At 34.9% G+C, this 20,854-nt stretch overlaps 1 pseudogene; it reads left to right on the top strand.

Moving 5' to 3' along the window:
- The first annotated feature begins 14,310 nt into the window (after positions 1–14,310).
- LOC101285739 (60S ribosomal protein L9-like) lies at positions 14,311–14,992 on the top strand (annotated as a pseudogene).
- The last annotated feature ends 5,862 nt before the right edge of the window (positions 14,993–20,854 follow it).

The following is a 20,854-nucleotide window of genomic DNA, read 5'->3' as shown; positions in this document are numbered from 1 at the left end:
TGTCTTTTTGAATTATGTTTTTCTCAGCATATATGCCCAGTAGTGAGATTGCTGGGTCTTATGGTAGCTCTAGTTTTAGTTTTTAAGGAACCTCCATACTGTCCTCCATAGTGGCTGTATCAATTTACATTCCCACCAACAGGGCAAGAGGGTTCCCTTTTCTCCACACCCTCTCCAGCATTTATGTTTGTAGATTTTGATGATGGCCATTCTGACCAGTGTGATGTGATACCTTATAGTAGTTTTGATTTACATTTCTCTAATAATTGGTGATGTTGAGCATCTTTTCATGTGCCTCTTGGCTATCTGTATGTCTTCTTTGGTAAAATGTCTATTTAGTCTTCTGCCCATTTTTTAATTGGGTTGTTTGTTTTTTTTGATATTGAGCTGCATGAGCTGTTTGTATATTTTGGAGATTAATCCTTTGTCCTTTGATTTGTTTGCAAATATTTTCTCCCATTCTGAGGGTTATCTTTTCATCTTGTTTATGGTTTCTATGCTGTGCAAAAGATTTTAAGTTTCATTAGGTCCAATTCATTTATTTTTGGTTTTATTTTCATTACTCTAAGAGGTAGGTCAAAAAAGATCTTGCTGTGGTTTATGTGAAAGACTGTTTTTCCTTTGTTTTTCCTTTGTTTTCCCTTAAGAGTTTTATAGTGTCTGGCCTTACACTTAGGTCTTTAACCAATTTGGAGTTTATTTTTCTGTATAGTGTTATGGAGTGTTCTAATTTCCTTCTTTTATATGTAGCTGCCCAGTTTTCCCAGCACCAGTTTTTGAAGAGGCTGTCTTTTCTCCATTGTATGCTCTTACTGCTTTTGTCATAAATTAGGTCACCACATGTGTGTGGGTTTATCTCTGGGCTTTCTATCCTGTACCTTTGATCTATATTTCTGTTGTTGTGCCAATATTTGATTACTATAGATTTGTAGTATAGTTTGAAGTTGGGAAGCCTGATTCCACCAGCTCCATTTTTCTTTCTCAATATTGCTTTAGCAATTCAGGGTCTTTTGTGTTTCCATACAAATTGTAAAATTTATTGTTCTAAATCTGTGAAGAATGCCGTTGATAGTTTGACAGTGATTGCATTGAATCTGTAAATTGCTTTGGGTAGTATAGTCATTTTCACAATGTTGATTCTTCCAATCCAAGAACATGGTATATTTCTCCACCTGTTTATGTCAACTATGATTTCTTTCATCAGTGTTTTATAGTTTTCTGAGTACAGGTCTTTTGCCTCCTTAGGTAGGTTTTTTCCTAGGTATTAATAACTGACTATATAAACACATGTAATTAAAAAATAAATGATGGTATAAACATTTACATATGAACTTATATACAAAAGTAAAACTTTTTAAACCGATCAGATGAGGTGGCAAGAAAAAGAGTGACACCTACTGATATACACAACAATAATGCTATTCCTACTACTATTATTTTATCAAAAAATAATCAATGAATAAATAGTATCAACTCAATATATAATGCTTTTTTTTTTTTTTTTTTTTTTTTTTGCGGTATGTGGGTCTCTCACTGTTGAGGCCTCTCCCACTGCAGAGCACAGGCTCCGGATGTGCAGGCTCGATGGCCATGGCTCATGGGCCCAGCCGCTCCGCAGCATGTGGGATCCTACTGGACCGGGGCATGAACCCGTGTCCCCTGCATCGGCAGGTGGAACCTCAACCACTGCGCCACCAGGGAAGCCCTATAAAGCATTTTTAATGAACTCCTTTTATGGTTAGACATGAATTTAATCAGTTGTCTAAGAATCAATCATTTAAATGTTAAAAATGTATCTATTAAACTGAAAAATTAAATAATTGACTGGTCATATTGATACAGAGTTAATACACTCAAAATTTCTCCTTACTTAAAAACATTTGTTTAGGGGTTTCCCTGATGGCGCAGTGGTTGAGAGTCCGACTGCCGATGCGGGGGACATGGATTCATGCCCCCGTCCAGGAAGATCCCACATACCACGGAGCGGCTAGGCCCGTGAGCCATGGCCTCTGGACCTGCGTGTCCAGAGCCTGTGCTCCACAATGGGAGAGGCCACAACAGTGAGAGGCCTGTGTACAGCAAAAAAAAAAAAAAAAAAGAAAAAAAAATTTGTTTAATAAATGAACAGATTAGTAGACAAAAGATTTGCCTTAGATACAAATGGTTTACTTATAGAAAAATTAATTTTCTTTAAAACTTCAGGAAACTAAATTAATTATGTTATTTTTTATTTTCAGCATTATTTACTAACATCTACACATAGGTAATTGATTTGTCATTATTCTTTTCCTATTTTTCTTTTTTCTATTTTTTTTAACATCTTTATTGGAGTATAATTGCTTTAGATTGTTGTGTTAGTTTCTGCTGTATAAAAAAGTGAGTCAACTATACATATGCATATATCCTCATATCCCCTCCCTCTTGCATCTCCCTCCCATCCTCCCTGTCCCACCCATCTAGGTGGTCACAAAGCACCGAGCTGATCTCCCTGTGCTATGCGGCTGCTTCCCACTAGCTATCTATTTTACATTTGGTAGTGCATATATATCAATGACAGTCTCTCATTTCATGCCAGCTTACCCTTCCCCCTGCCCATGTCCTCAAGTCCATTCTCTATGACTGCATCTTTATTCCTGTCCTACCCCTAGCTTCTTCACTTTTCTTTTTTTTTTAGCTTCCGTATATATGTATTAGCATATAGTATTTGTTTTTCACTTTCTGTCTTACTTCACTCCATATGACAGACTCTAGGTCCAACCACCTCACTACAAATAACTCAATTTCATTTCTTTTTATGGCTGAGTAATAGTCCATTGTATATATGTGCAGCAACTTCTTTATCCATTCATCTGTTGATGGACACTTAGTTTGCTTCTATGTCCTGGCTATTGTAAATAGTGCTGCAGTGAACATTGTGGTGCATGACTCTTTTGAATTATGGTTTTCTCAGTGTATATGCCCAGGAGTGGGATTGCTGGGTTGTATGGTAGTTCTATTTTTAGTTTTTTAAGGAATCTCCATATTGTTCTCCATAGTGACTGTATCAATTTATATTCCCACCAACAGGGCAAGAGGGCTCCCTTTTCTCCACACCCTCTCCAGCATTTATGTTTGTAGATTTTTTGATGATGGCCATTCTGACCAGTGTGAGGTGATACCTCATTGTAGTTTTGATTTGCATTTCTATAATGATGAGTAATGTTGAACATCCTTTCATGTGTTGTTAGCATTCTGTATATCTTCTTTGGAGAAATGTTTATTTATCTTCTGCCCATTTTTGGATTGAGTTGTTTGTTTATTTCATATTGAGCTGCTTGAGCTGCTTGTATATTTTGGAGATTAATCCTTTGTCAGTTGCTTCATTTGCAAATATTTTATCCCATTATAAGTGTTGTGTTTTCATCTTGTTTATGGTTTCTATGCTGTGCAAAAGCTTTTATGTTTCATTAGGTCCCATTTGTTTATTTTTCTTTTTATATGCATTTCTCTAGGAGGTGGGTCAAATAGGATCTTACTGTGATTTATGTCATAGAGTGTTCTGTCTATGTTTTCCTTTAAGAGTTTTATAGTGCCTGGCCTTACATTAGGTCTTTAATCCATTTGGAGTTTATTGTGTATGGTGTTATGGAGTGTTTTAATTTCATTATTTTACATGCAGTTGTCCAGTTTTCCCAGCACCACTTATTGAAGAGACTGTCTTTTCTCCATTGTGTATCCTTGCTTCTTTTGTCATACATTAGTTGACTATAGGTGCGTGGGTTTATCTCTGGGCTTTCTATCCTGTTCCATTGACTCTATATTTCTGTTTTTATGCCAGTATCATATTGTCTTGATTACTGTAGCTTCGTAGTATAGTCTGAAGTCAGGGAGCCTGATTCCTCCAGCTCCGTTTTTCTTTCTCAAGATTGCTTTGGCTATTCGGTGTCTTTTGTACTTCCATACAAATTGTGAAATTTTTTGTTCTAGTTCTGTAAAAAATGACATTGGTAGTTTGATAGGGATTGCATCTGTAGATTGCTTTGGGTTGTATAGTCACTTTGACAATGTTGATTCTTCCAATACAAGAACATGGTATATCTCTCCGTCTGGTTGTATCATCTTTAGTTTCTTTCACCAGTGTCTTATAGTTTTCTGCATACAGGTCTTTTGTCTCCTTAGGTAGGTTTATTCCTAGGTACTTTATTTATGTTTTCTTTAAGAATATATTGGGGGTAGGAGTTTATTAATTAATTTATTCATTTTTGCTGTGTTGGGTCTTCATTTCTGTGAGAGGGCTTTCTCTAGTTGTGGCAAGTGGGGGCCACTCTTCACCACGGTGCGTGGGCCTCTCACTATCGCGGCCTCTCTTGTTGTGGAGCATAGGATCCAGACGCACAGGCTTAGTAGTTGTGGCTCACGGGCCCTGTTGCTCCACGGCATGTGGGATCCTCCCAGACCATGGCTCGAACCCGTGTCCCCTGCATTAGCAGGCAGATTCTCAATCACTGCACCACCAGGAAAGCCCCACTTTATTATTTTTGTTGCAATGGTAAATGGGAATATTTCCTTAATTTCTCTTTCAGATTTTTCATCATTAGTGTATAGGAATGCAAGAGGATTCTGTACATTAATTTTGCATCCTGCTACTTTACCAAATTCATTTATTAGCTCTAGTAGTTTTCTGGTAGCATCTTTAGGATTCTGTATGTATAGTATCATGTCATCTGCAAACAGTGACAGTTTTGCTTCTTATTTTCCAAATTGGATTCCTTTAATTTCTTTTTCTTCTCTGATTGCTTTGGCTAAAACTTCCCAAACTATGTGGAATAATAATGGTGAGAGTGGGCAATTTGCTCTTGTTCCTGATCTTAGTGGAAATGGTTTCATTTTTTCACGATTGAGAATGATGTTGGCTGTGGGTTTGTCATATATGGTCTTTATTATGTTAAAGTAATTTTCCTTATGCCTACTTTCTAGTGGGTTTTTATCATAAATGGGTGTTGAATTTTATTGAAATCTTTTTCTGCAGCTAAAGAGATTTTCATATGCTTTTTCTCCTTCAATTTGTTAATATGGTGTATCACATTGATTTCTTTGTATATATTGAAAAATCCTTGCATTCCTGGGATAAACCCCACTTGATCATGGTGTATGATCCTTTTAATGTGCTGTTGGATTCTGTTTGCTAGTATTTTGTTGAGGATTTTTGCATCTATGTTCATCAGTGATGTTGGTCTGTAATTTTCTTTCTTTATGACATCTTTGTCTGGTTTTGGTATCAGGGTGATGGTGGCCTTGTAGAATGTGTTTGGGAGTGTTCCTCCCTCTGCTATATTTTGGAAGAGTTTGAGAAGGATAGGTGTTAGTTCTTCTCTATATGTTTGATAAAATTCACCTGTGAAGCCATCTGGTCCTGGGCTTTTGTGTGTTGGAAGAGTTTTAATCACAATTTCAATTTCAGTGCTTGTGATTGGTCTGTTTGTATTTTCTATTTCTTCCTGGTTCAGTCTCAGAAGGTTGTGCTTTTCTAAGAATTTGTCCTTTTCTTCCAGGTTGTCCATTATATTGGCATATAGTTGCTTGTAGTAATCTCTCATGATCCTTTGTATTTCTTCAGGGTCAGTTGCTACTTCTCATTTTTTATGTCTTATTCTGTTGATTTGAGTCTTTCCCCTTTTTTTCTTGATGAGTCTTGCTAATGGTTTATCAATTTTGTTTATCTTCTCAAACAACCAGCTTTTAGTTTTATTGATCTTTCCTATTGTTTCCTTCATTTCTTTATCATTTATTTCTGATGTGAGCTTTACGATTTACTTCCTTCTGTTAACTTTGGTGTTTTTTTGGTTCTTCTTTCTCTAATTGCTTTAGGTGTAAGGTTAGGTTGTTTAATTGAGGTTTTTCTTGTTTCTTGGGGTAGGATTTTATTGCTATTAACTTCCCTCTTAGAACTGCTTTTGCTGCATCCCATAGGTTTTGGGTCATCGTGTTCTCATTGTCATTTGTTTCCAGATATTTTTTGATTTCCTCTTTGATTTCTTCAGTGATCTCTTGGTTATTTAGTAGTGTATTGTTTAGCCTCCATGTGTTTGTATATTTTACAGTTTTTTTTTCCTGTAATTGATATCTAGTATCATAGGATTGTATGCAGAAAAGATACTTGGTATGATTTCAATTTTCTTAAATTTACCAAGGCTTGATTTCTGACCCAAGATATGATCTATCCTGGAGAGTACATTGAGAAGCATGAGCACTTGAGAAGAAAGTACATTCTGTTGTTTTTGGATGGAATGTTCTATAAATATTAATTAAGTCCATCTTGTTTAATGTGTCATTTAAAGCTGTGTTTCCTTGTTTTTTTTCATTTTGGATGATCTGTGCATTGGTGAAAGTAGGGTGTTAAAGTCCCCTACTATTATTATTATTGTTTAATTTATTTATTTAATTTATTTATTTTAGGCTGTGTTGGGTCTTCGTTTCTGCACACAGGTTTTCTCTAGTTATGGCGAGTGGGGCTACTGGTCATTGAGTTGCACAGGCTTCTCATTGCTGTGACTTCTCTTGTTGTGGAGTGGGAGCTCTAGGCACATGGGCTTTATTAGTTGTGGCACACAGGTTCAGTAGTTGTGGCTGAGGGCTCTAGAGTGCAGGCTCAGTAGTTGTGGCTCATGGGCTTACTTGGTCCATGGCATGTGGGACCAGGGTTCGAACCCATGTCCCCTGCATTGACAGGTGGATTCTTAATCACTGCACCACCAGGGAAGCCCCCCTACTATTATTGTATTACTGTTGACTTCCCCTTTTATGGTTCTTAGCATTTGCCTTATGTATTGAGGTGCTCCTATGTTGGGTGCATAAATATTTACAATTTTTATATCTTCTTAGAATGATCCCTTGATCATTATATAGTGTCCTCTTTGTCTCTTATAATAGTCTTTATTTAAAGTCTATTTTGTCTGGTATGAGTATTGCTACTCCAGGTTTCTTTTGATTTCCATTTGCAAGGAATACCTTTTTCCATCTCCTCACTTTCAGTCTGTATGTGTCGCTAAGTCTGAAGTGGGTCACTTGTAGACAGCATATATACAGGTCTTGTTTTTGTATCCATTCAGCCAGTCTATGTCTTTTGGTTGGAAAAGTTTTAATTTCTCCATCGAACTGAATGAGATCCTAGCTGGGTAGAGTAATCTTTGTTGTAGGTTTTTCCCTTTCATCACTTTAAATATGTCCTGCCATTCCCTTCTGGCTTGCAGAGTTTCTGCTGAAAGATCAGCTGCTAACCTTATGGGGATTCCCTTGTATGTTATTTGTTGCTTTTCCCTCACTGCTTTTAATCTTTGTTCTTTGCATTTAATTTTTTTTTTTTTTTGCAGTACACGGGCCTCTCACTGTTGTGGCCTCTCCCATCGTGGGGCACAGGTTCTGGACACGCAGGCTCAGTGACCATGGCTCACGGGCCTAGCCACTCTGCGGCATGTGGGATCTTCCCACCGGGGCACGAACCCGTACCCCCTGCGTCGGCAGGCGGACTCTCAACCACTGCGCCACCAGGGAAGCCCTGTATTTAATTTTTGATAGTTTGATTAAGATGTGTCTTGGTGTGTTTCTCCTTGGTTTTATCCTGTATGGGGACTCTCTGCACTTCCTGGACCTGATTGACTATTTCCTTTCCCATATTAGGGAAGTTTTCAACTATAATCTCTTCAAATATATTCTCAGTCCCTTTTTTTTCCTCTCTTCTTCTTCTGAGACCCCTATAATTTGAATGTTCATACATTTAATATTGTCCGAGAGGTCTCTGAGACTGCCCTCAATTCTTTTCATTCTTTATTCTGCTCTGTGGTAGTTATTTCCACTATTTATCTTCCAGGTCACTTATTCATTCTTCTATCTCAGTTATTCTGCTACTAATTTCTTCTAGAGAATCTTTAGTTTCATTTATTGCATTGTTCATCATTGTTTGTTTGCTCTTTAGTTCTTCTAGGTCCTTGTTAATTGTTTGTTGTATTTTCTCCATTTTATTTCCAAGTTTTTGGATCATCTTTACTATCATTACTCTGAATTCTTTTTCAGGTAGACTGCCTATTTCCTCTTCATTTGTTTGTTCTGGTGAGTTTTTACTTTGCTCCTTCATCTTTTGTGTATTTCTCTGTCTTCTCATTTTGCTTAACTTACTGTGTTTGCGGTCTCCTTTTCGCAGGCTTCTGGTTCATAGTTCCCATTGTTTTTATTGTCTGCCCCCAGTGGGTAAGGTTGGTTCAGTGGGTTGTGTAAGCTTCCTGGTGGAAGGTATTGGTGCCTGTGTTCTTGTGGATGAGGCTGGATCTTGTCTTTCTGGTGTGCAGGACCATACCTGGTAGTTTGTTTAGTGGTGTCTGTGAACTTATTATGATTTTAGGTAGCTTCTCTGCTAATGGGTGGGTTTGTGTTCATGTTTTGCAATTTTTTTGTCATGGGTTGTTCAGCACTGGACCTTGCTGTTCATTGAGTGGAGCTGGGTCTTAACGTTGAAATGGAGATCTCTGTGAGAGTTCTCATCAATTGATATTACCTGGGGCCAGGAGGTCTCTGGTGGTCCAATGTCTTGAACTCAGCTCTCCCACTCAGAGGCTCAGGTCTGACACCCGGCTGGAGAACCAACACTCTGTCAGCTGAAAATTGTGCTCCTGCTATTTTGCTGGCTGGTCCTTTTCTGTCCTTTTTCCTGTCTTCTTTATCTCCATGACCTTCTGGGCAAGGGGGAGAGCAACACTACTTCAGTGTAAGGAGCTCCAAGGTGCTGGCTCTGCTAGCCATGCTGCTGCTCGCTGTCATTATTCTTGATCTGGTACAGGGGCCATCAGCCCATGGTCTGGGACTTAAGAAAATCACCTTTTGTCCTCTCAAATTTAATACGCACAATTTAACATGTATTTTCTATCTCATTTTTCCCAGTGAAGTCATAATCAAATTTTCATAGTAAATAGAGCAACACACATAGATTAAACATTACCTTCTACCTTGTCTTCATATGAATAGATGAGCAACAACCTAATACTGTCTTCCTCAATTAACATCCCCTTTTCCTGTTATTGAAGCATCATTTAACTGTGCATACAATGCCATAAATGTATCTTAGAAAATACAGACCTTCAAGAATAGTAAAAAAAAAAAAACTTAACATCTTTGTATCTATCCATCCATCTATATGTGTATATCACCACAATTGCCCACATTTCCTATTTCAAGTATGAGGATTGGTCATAAGTGACTATGTTGAAAATATTTTCATGTCCTTTAAGATATATCAGAATTAAAAGTTTCTCTCCCTCAATTATTTATAAGTATTTTTTAAATGAATAAATAAATGAATACATGATTTAAAATTCAGAGGAATATTACCTGTTAGATTTCAAGCTCCATGGGATAAGAAACATTTCTCTCATGCATTGAATAGCACAATGACATCACTTGATAGGATTTCTGGTATAAATAAAGTAAGGAATTAACTAGGTTTAGCATTTTTAATCTACCTACTATTCAGTATGTCTATAAATTAATGAGACTACATTTAAAAAACAAGTAGAAAATTATGCTTCTAAATATACAGTAGTAAAATCCCCAATACCTAATATAATTCCCTAAAAGAAATATTGACATATAATAAATGCTTAACAAATGAGCAATAGTTTGTTGAATCTAACTATTTCCTCCTCTGTTTACATATTTATCTCACTGATAACATTTTTTCCAAAATATTTTATCACTTCTCTTTGGAATTATTTTTAGAGTTATATTATTTATTTAATTATGTGACTACTTACAGAACACTAGTATAATTTACTACCAATGGATAGCTATTCATCTGTCTACCACTATCTAGGTAGTTAGCTATATATAAACCTATCTAGCTATCTATAAATCTATCATCTACTACCAATGGATATCTATCCATCTGTCTACCACTATCTAGCTAGCTAGCTAGCTATAAATCTATCTATAAATCTAGCTATCTATAAATCTATCATCTATCTATGTATCTATGTCTATAATGTTATGAGAAATGCTTATCCAGAAATTTATTTTTCATGTCTATTATTTAGTATTGTGTCATAATGGTATATATTACATGAATTGCCCCCATTTCAGATTGGAATAATAGCATCAGTTGAGATACATTTGTATGGCAGGGTAAATATAAATAACAGAAAAGAGAAGTATGAACAGAAACATTTAAACCTACATATGCATATATATATATATATATATATATATATATATATATACAATGTTGCTTATCATTCTGTACTTCACAAAATTGTTTCTGATGTCTCACATAGATAATTAAGCCAATGGAATATATCATGTTTTATATATAGACACATTAAACATTCAAAATAAATATTTCATTATATAAATTTAAAAAATAATGTTACTACATCAGGAAGTATTTAATTGATAGATATCTAAAATTATTGGAGAGTTTTGGGTATTTAAGGGGAAAAACTATTTGGACTTTAAATACTAATGACTACTTGTTTCAACACCAGAACAATATTTAATATTCTATTTACCTTTCTAAATTAGAGAAGAGTGACAGAGAAAAATACAGTGATATTTACAAATCCTTTAAAAAAAGGTCATGTTTACTGAGATTTGTTAGTTATATTTTTGTGATTTATTACAGCAATATAGACTTGAAAAAATTCACAATCTGAAGCTTCTTTAGGATCACGGTAAGTACCCCCTTTCCTGATCATCATCTAACTTTGCCCCTCATTAATATCAAATGGATTAAAGTTCACTTTTATTTTTCACCAGAAGATTTTATTCATCAAAAGTTGATTATTTTGTAACTGTTTTATCTTTATAATAGAAAATTAAATTTATCTCTGTACTCAAAAGAAAAAGAAAGAGAATTTGATTCAAAGGATCCTAATTTTCAATAAATTTACCTATTGAATGTAATCATTGAAAAGGTCATTAAATCAAAAGTAATCATTGAAAAGGTAACTAAACTCAATGTCCATTTAAAGCAAAGGCACATGGCCTGTTTCGAATACATTGCCCACTTCGGCTACAAGGACCTTGAATAAAAATCTTTATGCCTGAGAGAGAAGTCTGAGGAAAATTAACCATGGGCTAATCCATTGAACAACATGATTTCAAGGATAAATTGCATCAGTTAACTGAGAATCCAATAAATCATATTTGCTGGAATCAGATTATATATTGGATGGACTCATATACAGATTCACTATTTATATAAAAACTAGAAACAAAAAATATTGGTAAACTTAGTTTACACTGCTGATGTGACATCATATAGAAGTTAATAGTAATTTTCCAGCAAGGAACAAGTGAGTATGGTCTCTTCTACCTTTGTGAAATATGTTCCTGGGTGAGCCACTCTTTGTCATTCTTTCCTTAGTGTGTTTTAATGACTTTAGCCTCTCTTAAAATTTACAATTAGCATAATGATTTCTTTACTAGTTCTTCTCGCTACTGTTTACATATCCTTATTAAATAAATTTTCCTTTTTTTTACAGCTGTTTTTAACCAAAACTTTTATCATTAGAATTTTGTTTCACCTAGAGGTAACAAATTTTCTCTGAAAGCAGTTCTACATGCTCTCTCTTTCTCTGACTTCTGTAATCTGTTGAGATTACCTGCTATGAATCTGTGACTATTTCTCAATGTTCTTTTTGCTCTGTCATTGAATTTGCTTTCTTTCAATTTTGGGCATCTGCAATTTTTTTGTTCACTTGTTTCATAGCCTGTACTATTCCTGACATTAATTCTAGGTACAATGGGTAGAGTTATTTATTTCATTTTTGAAGATTAATTATTTTGACAGAAATAACACACTTTACAGTATAGTTAGACTGGATAAAACCAAAATATTTATTTCAATAATTTAACAAATATAAATGGCATGATTTTTACTCATTCAGTCTTCATAGCAAGCCTGTGAGATATATGCAATTATTATCCTTTTTTTTTTCAGATGAGATAACTGAAGCTCAGAGAGCTTGCATGAATTGCTCAAGATAACACAGCTAGAAAGTAGAAGAACTGAGATTTGATCCCAGGAATGTAGAATTCATGCTCTTAAGCACTATGCAGTGCATGCCCTCTCAGTTAAATAAATAACTTATCTTAAGGAGAAACTTCATAGAGCAAATTTACCATTCATAAATACTTGTTAATGATGTTACAGCACTATTTTATCAGAAATATTTGCCATCAACAATATAAGTGGAAATTATTCCTTTGTTATTGTGTGTTCAATGACATAAATAATAAAAATATAATAATAATAATATATAACAAACTTAGAGGCTAAAACAACACACATTTATTTTTTCATGTTCTTCATGGGTCAAAGTGCAGGCACATTTTTTTTTTTTAACATCTTTATTGGGGTATAATTGCTTTACAATGGTGTGTTAGTTTCTGCTTTATAACAAAGTGAATCAGTCATACATAAACATATGTTCCCATATGTCTTCCCTCTTGCGTCTCCCTCCCTCCCACCCTCCCTATCCCACCCCTCCAGGCTGTCACAAAGCACCGAGCCAATATCCCTGTGCCATGCGGCTCTTCCCACTAGCTATCTACCTTACTACGTTTGTTAGTGTGTATATGTCCATGACTCTCTCTCGCCCTGTCACAGCTCACCCTTCCCCCTCAAGTCCGTTCTCCAGTAGGTCTGTGTCTTTATTCCTGTCTTACCCCTAGGTTCTTCATGACATTTTTTTTTCTTCTTAAATTCCATATATATGTGTTAGCATATGGTATTTGTCTTTTTCTTTCTGACTTCCTTCACTCTGTATGACAGACTCTAGGTCTATCCACCTCATTACAAATAGCTCAATTTTGTTTCTTTTTATGGCTGAGTAATATTCCATTGTATGTATGTCCCACATATTCTTTATCCATTCATCCGATGATGGAGTGCAGGCACAATTTATCTGGCTCCTCTGCTCAGGGTCTCACAAAGCTGCAATCAAGGTGTTAGCTGGGCTATGTGCTCATCTAGATGCTCAAATCGAGAACTGCTTTGTAGTTCTCTCAGGCTGCTGGCAAAATCCAACCTCTTGCAATTATTGAACTGAGGTCTCCACATTTTTGCTAACTGCCAGGTCCTCTATGCTACCCTCCATTCCTTGCCATGTGACCCTTTCAATAGGAAGTTTACAACATGTATGTTTGCTTCATAAAATAATCATGGGGGTGATTTCCCATCACCTTTGCTGTATAAAATAACCTAATCAAAAGTGTGACATTCTTTTGCCTTTGCCATATTCTATTGGTTAGAATCAACTCACTGGTCCCACCTTGTAGTCAAGAAAAGATTTCACAAATTCCTGGGTACCAGAAGGTGGGAAAACATTGTGGCATTCCACTGCCTGCTACAATCATTATGACCATTTTAAATACTGATACCAGATAATTCTATAACTTGGTTTGAATTAAGATGAAGAATTTGGGGGATAGTAACCCCCTTTCATGATACCTTTTCAATCTGAGTGACCAGCTGCAAACTTTTTAACATTCTTTGGAGAGGCCAACATCATAACTTTTGTATATTAGTGTATATCATTGGTACAGGATTGATCAGATTTCCTCAGTCTTACAGCCCTAATTTTCAAGTACCCACTCATCAATTTATCCAATGAGGAGAACATTTCCTCCTGAAGCGCTGTTCCTCTGTCAGTCTTCCAAGTGACAGAGCTAAAGGGAATAGCGATTACAGTTACTTCATAGCATACTGGAAACAAGAAACTGTAAGCAGAATATATTTCAACTTTGATTGCTTTATTGATGGTTGCTCAGTGATCGACCTACACGCAATTGATCTGGGCAACCCCACAGTACTCAGTCTATGCATTTAATTGAGATTTTAGTGAATAAAACCTAATGTATTGAGCATGATTTAAGGGGAAAAAAAAGGATCCTTCTTGAACCTGTCCCCTATTAAATTTGAACGGTTCATGATGCTACTTAAGTTATTTTTCATGCCACTCACTTTTAACTATGCCTCTACCCATAGGGCTATGATAGCTTCAGATTTAAATTCCAGCTGTATATTTTTTTCTATTTATAACAGCTTAAGAAACTCTTACAAGTCTAGGATTAAGAGAGTTTGAAAGTAGCTATTGAGATACTACAATTAAAAATTAGGTAAAAAAATATTTTCTGTGTGGAAAGACACACATTGCAAAATAACAAGAAACTATATTAAATAAATTATATTTCTTTGACAATGAAATGAGTACAGGTACATAAGAATACGGAATTCAGGGCAGTTAAAAAATATGAATATGATTCTTTGTTGCATCTTTTGCAAGGATGAAGACTGTTCTCAGGATTAAGACTGTCCACATTCCAGATGATGTCTACATCACTCTGAAGGGATGCACAATTCCAGAGGCACCCTGTGGAAGGACTTCAATCACATCAATGTAGAACTCAGTCTCCTTGGAAAGAAAAAGAAGAGGCTCCAGGCTACAAAGGGTGGGGAAATAGAAAGCAACTCGTTTCCGTCTGCACTATCTGTAGTCATGTACAGAACATGACCAAGGGTGTTGGTCTATTCTAAGATGAGGTCTGTGCATGCCAATTTCACCATCAATGTTGTTCTTCATGAGAATGGGTATCTTGCTGAAATCCAAAATTTCTTTGGCAAAGAATACATCCACTGGACTTGGATGAAGCAGGAGCTGCTTGTTCAGTATCTCATGCCCAAAAAGATGAGTTGATTTTTTTTTTTTTTTAGGATGAGTTAATTCTTGAGGGAAACAACACTGAACTTCTATTAAATTTAACTGCTTTGATTCAGCAAACCCTAACAGTTAAAAGAAAAGATATCAGATAAATTTTGGATGGTATCTACATTTCTGAAAACGGAACAGTTCAGCAGGGTTATAAATAAAATCTAAGTTTTCCAGCTACAGAAACAGCAAGATGCCAGATAATTCCTCAGACTTATTTGTAATATTTTAAAGATGCAAGAAAAGCCATGTATTGAAAAAAATACTAATGTGTTTATGCTATACTCATACATTTAATGCTTAATATATTATTAAACACAGCCTGAGGCAAAAGTTCTGCTCTAAAGATTAGAAAGGCCATTTCAGGGAGCAAAAATATCCAGTGACTAAGCTGGCTTTGTGCAATTACATGTTCAATCATCAGTTGGCATAACATTTTATTTATTTATTTACTTATTTTTAACATCTTTATTGGATTATAATTGCTTTACAATGGTGTGTTAGTTTCTGCTTTATAACAAAGTGAATCAGTTATACATACACATATGTTACCATATCTCTTCCCTCTTGCGTCTCCCTCCCTCTCACCCTCCCTATCCCACCCCTCTAGGTAGTCACAAAGCACTGAGCTGATCTCCCTGTGCTATGTGGCTGCTTCCCACTAGCTATCTATTTTACGTGGCATAACATTTTAAAAAATGTGATACTACTTCAAGTGTGTGACAGAGACTGCTTGATAATGATTCATACAGAGATGGATTTTTTTTTTTTTTTTTTTTTTTTTTACAGGATGCTTAGGGCCTAAAATTTACTGCTTGTTCTTTAGTCTGGGGACTTCAGCCTGTGGTCTCAGTGGTATCCTTGATGATAAAGACAAAGAAAAATCACATCAATATACTTTGTGTTTCACAAAGAGTTTACTTATTAGATCTTCAAAATGAGTCTAGAAAGGCATTTATTTACTGTCTATTTAAAAAAATAAATTCGGGGCACCCAGAATTTGAAGATATAACCCAGTTTCCATGAATCCAGACATGATATTTTTTAAGAGAACATAAAAATTAAAATGGTTATCACCCAAAAGATTTCAAGAATCACATCTCAATATTGTGTTAAGACATGTGGCACCATAATTTTGGAATTCTAGACATTTTGGAATCCTAAAAATTGAGTTAAAATTATGGTTTCACTGTTTATCAGATCTGGCAAATTAGAATTGTTTCTTGGCATTTCTGTGTCTTAAATGCATCTTCTGCCAAATGAATAATAGAATATATATATAATACAATATAGATGTACTTATTAAGATAGAGTATTTATACAATTCATATGGTTGTTCCAATTTGAAAACAAAAAATAGTTGCTCAAAAACAATTTCAACGCAAGTGAGTTAGTAAACAGACCTCCCATTAATTGTAATCCACTGTAACACGGAAAGGTACACTTCTAGAATGTTGTGCTTGGATTATAGCATTATTAAAGCCAGATCATATCACTTTGATATCTAGAAAATTTATCCTACAAACTGTATTGCACTTAGCTGAAGGACAATATTCATGCCTTTTGATTGCTTTACTCCCAGTAAGATCTACCATGATGTTCTACTTATGGTGATTTAGAGAATGATGTCTGTGTGGTAACTCTATTTTTAACTATTTGAGGAACTACCAAATGGTTTTCAACAAAGGTAGCATCTTTTTACATTCCTACCAGCAATATATAAGTGTTTCAATTTCTCCACATCTTCACCAACACTTGTTATCTTCTGTTTATTGATTATAGCTATTTTAGTAGATGTGAAGTGGTATCTCATTGTGATTTTGATTTGCATTTCCCTAATGGTTAATGACTTCAAGCATTGTTTCATGTGCCTATTGACCATCCATATATAGATATAGATATAGATGAAATGTCTTTTCAAATACTTTGTCAATTTTTAAATTAGATTATTTTATCTTTTTATGGTTGAATTCTAAAGATTCTTACGCATCCCAGACATTAATTTCTTACCAAATATATGATTTATATATACTTTTTTTGTATTCTATAGTTTGTCATTTCACTTTCCTGATACTGCCCTTTGATATATAAAAGTTTTTGACTTTGATAAGTTCAATTTGTCTATTTTTTTCTATTTTTGCTTGTACTTTTGCTGTCACATCTAAGAAACCGTTGGCTATTTCAAACTCACGAAGATTTACACCTATATTTTCTCCTGAGTTTTATAGTTTTTTTAAACTATTTTACTTTAAGTTAATTTGTACATTCTGCATGAAATAAGGATCCAAATTCATTCTTTTACATGTGGATTTCTGATGATTCTAGCACCATTTGTTGAAAAGGCTTTCCTTCCCTGCCTTGAATGTTCTTGGCACTCTTTTCTTAAATAAAATGTCAATAAATATGTATTTATTTCTACATCCCCAATTCAATTCTATTGTTCTGTGTGCCCATACTTATGCTAATACCACATGTCTTAATTATCAAGGCTATGTGGTAAATTTTTAAGTATTCTGAGTTCTCTCTATTCTTTTTTTTGAAGATTGTTTTGGCTATTCTGGCAAACTTACTAATCCATATGAATTTTAGAATAAGCATGTCTATTTAAAAAGAAGTCATTGGCATATTTTAAAATAAATGTATTTACTTATTGGCTGCATTGGGTCTTTGTTGCTATGCACGTGCTTTTCTCTAGTTGCAGTGAGTGGGGGCTACTCTTTGTTGTAGTGCGGTGGCTTCTCCTGTTGTGGAGCATGGGCTCTAGGCACCTGGGCTTCAGTAGTTGTGGCATGTGGGCTCAGTAGTTGTGGCTCACAGGCTCTAGAAAGCAGGCTCAGTAGTTTTGTGGTGCACGGGCTTAGTTGCTCCACAGCATTTGGAATCTTCCTGGACCAGGGCTCGAACCCGTGTCCCCTGTCTTGGCAGGCAGATTCTTAACATCTGTGCCACCAGGGAAGTCCCTCATTGGTATTTTGATAGGGATTATGTTGAATCTGTACATCAGTTTGGAGAGTATTTCCATCTTAACTGCATTAAGTCTTCCAATCCATGAACACAGATGTCATTCTATTTATTTAGGTTTTCTTTAATTTATTTCAACAAATTTCTGTATGTATCATTGCATACATCTTGAACTTTGGATAAATTCATTCCTAAGCATTTTATCTTTGATAATATTTTTATTCAAGCTGTTTTCTTGATTCCACTTTCAGTTGTTCATTGTGAGTGTATAAAATACTGTGCATCTTTGTATACTGATCTTATAGCCTGGAATCTGGCTGTCTTCATTTATTATCTCTAACTGTATGGTGTGTGTGTGTGTTTGTATGTGTGTGTGTGTTTCTTAGCATTTTCTCTATAAGATTATGACATCTGTGAAAAGAGATAATTTATTTCTTCCTTTTCCATCTGGATGCCTTTTATTTCATTTTCTTCCCTAATTGCCTTGGCTAGAACCACCAATACAATGTTGAATAGAAATAACAAGAGCAGGCATCCTTGTGTTGTTCTTGATCTTAGGGAGAAAGTTTTCACTCTTTCATCATTAAGTGTAATGTCAGCTGTAGATTTATCATTGGTGAATTTGACTGTGTAGCAGAACCAAACCTCTATTCCTAGTTTGCTGAGTGTTTTTATGATGAAAGGATGTTAGTCTTGTCAAATGAGTTTTCTGCATCTATTGAGATGGTTAAGTTTCTTCAATTGTTTTTGTTCTTTATTTTATTAATACAGTTTATTACATTGATTAATTTTTGTATATTATACCAACCTTATATTTCTGGAATAAACCCCATTTGGGTATGCTATATAATCCTTTTAATATGCAGCTGGATTCAATCTGCTAGTATTTTGTCAAAAAGTTTTGCATCTATATGCATAAGTGATATTGTGCTGTAGCTTCTTTTCTTCTAATGTCTTTGCCAGGTTTTGATATCATGGTAACACTGGCCTCATAGGATGAGTAAGGAATTCTCTCGTCTTCTATTCTTTAAGAGTTTGTGAAGAATTGATGAAAATTCTTCTTTAAATACTTAATAGAATTCACAAACAAAGCCATTTCTACTTGAACATTTTTGGGGGAATTTTATTTTTTTAGTTTTTATTTTTTGTAAATGCAAGCTCTCTACTTGTTAGGAGCCTATTCAGATTTTCTATTTCTTCTTGTGTCAGTTTTGGTAGTTTGTGTCTTTCTAGGAATTTGTCCATTTTAATAAGATTATCTAATTTGTTGGCATATCACTGTTCATTGTTCACGTAAATTCTTTTTTTTTTTTAATTTGTACGTTGGGTAGTAACATCCCCTCTTATATTTTTTTTTATTTTAGTAATTTAAAATTTTTTTATTTGATCAGTCTAGATATAGTTGGCCAGTTTTGTTGATCTTTACAAAGAAACAACTTTTGACTTTATTGATATTCTCTGCTGTCTATTGACCTGTCTTCTTGTCTATTGCTTGTTGATCACCATACTGCATTTTTCATTATAGTTGTATTTTTGATACTTTCTTTTAGTTCTTCAGACATGGTTTCCTTTAGCTCCTTAACCACATTTTAAATAGTTGATTAAAGTCTTTGTCTAACAATTTCAACATGACTACCTCAGGGAGAGTTTCTATTTATTCTCTCCTATCTCCAATGTTTGTTTTCATCACTGCTTATTGTAGTTGCTGTCTTTCCTAACTTTTCAGGACTGATTCTGTAAACTATGTATTCCTTGTCATTTGTGGCCACTGAGGTTTCTGCTTGGTTATCTTAGTGGTTAGAGATTTCCTTAAATTTCTGAAATTAATAAATCTCTCCATTTTATTGAGATGTCTGTGTGCATGCCATGGCATGCTTTTATCACACTGTCTTGGCCTTTAATTTCTGCTTATGCAGAGTTTCAAGATCATTTGTAAGTGAGATATTAGGGCCTTCTCAAGTCTTTCCTAGGCATCTACACAGGTCCATAAATGTGCATGGCATTCTAGACCCCCAGCAATACATCAGAGCTTATCAAAGGCTTTATGATATCTTATATAGACTAAATTGTGTTCCTCCAAAATTCACATGTTGAAGCCCTACCCCCCTATATGATTATATCCAGAGATAGGCTCTTTGGAAAGTAAAGTTAAATCAGGTCATAAGGGTGGGGTCCTAATTTGTAAGAATGTGGGCTTCTAAGAAAAATAAGAGAGAGAAATAAAGATCTCTCTCGCTCTCTCTCTTTGCCATATGAGGACATAGTGAGAAAGTGGCTTTCTGCAAGCCAGGAAGAGCACTCTCAATGGAAACCAGCCATGCTGGCACCTGAATCTTAAACTTCAAGCCTCTAGAACTGTGAGGAAAAAAACAAAAATTTATTTTGTTTAAGATACCTAGTCTATGTTATTTTATTAGGGTAACAACTTATTCTGCAGCTTTTCCTTTTAAGCTTTTTTGAGCAGTCTATTATTTGGCCCAAATTTTATCCTTTACCTGCAGAAACTGAAACATTAAAATACTTACCTATAATTATTTTTTAAAAAATGAACTCAGAAGAAACTTTAGTACTGCATGAGTTTGAGTCATGTTTAAAAAGACAGACTTTTCAAGTGGAGTATTTCCAGGGAATGGACAAATAATAATTTCATTTTTGTTTCAGAATGAGGTTTTGAAAAAGCTGGAGCTTTGTGCTTTTCCTTTTGGTACTTCCTTTTAGTTGACTTGTTATTTTACAAGTCTATTCCTGGGCTGGATAGAAGGGAACAGAGCTAGAGCAAGTTAAAATACCATAAAGCTCACTGTTAATATCAACATTCAGCAGTTTTTAAAATAAGTGTTGCTGCAAGCATTTGGTTAATTTTCATAGTTTTGAAAAAGTTAATTCTGACAGTTTTTGACACATTTTTTCATTGTTTTTTTCTTTTTTCTTTTTTTTTTTTTTACAGCAGGTCCTTGTTATCTATTTTAAATGCAGCAGTGTGTACATATCAATCCCAAACTCCCAATCTATCCCTCCCCACCACCTTTCCCTCCTGTTACCATAAATTCATTCTCTAAGTCTGTGAGTCTCTTTCTGTTTTGTAAATAAGTTCATTTGTATCATTTTTTTTTGGTTCTGCATATAAGCAATATCATATGATATTTGTCTTTTTCTGTCTG

This window comes from Orcinus orca, chromosome 2 (assembly GCF_937001465.1).
Source record: "Orcinus orca chromosome 2, mOrcOrc1.1, whole genome shotgun sequence".
Taxonomy (NCBI): Eukaryota; Metazoa; Chordata; class Mammalia; order Artiodactyla; family Delphinidae; genus Orcinus; species Orcinus orca.
This window is presented reverse-complemented; position numbering and strand designations above follow the sequence as displayed.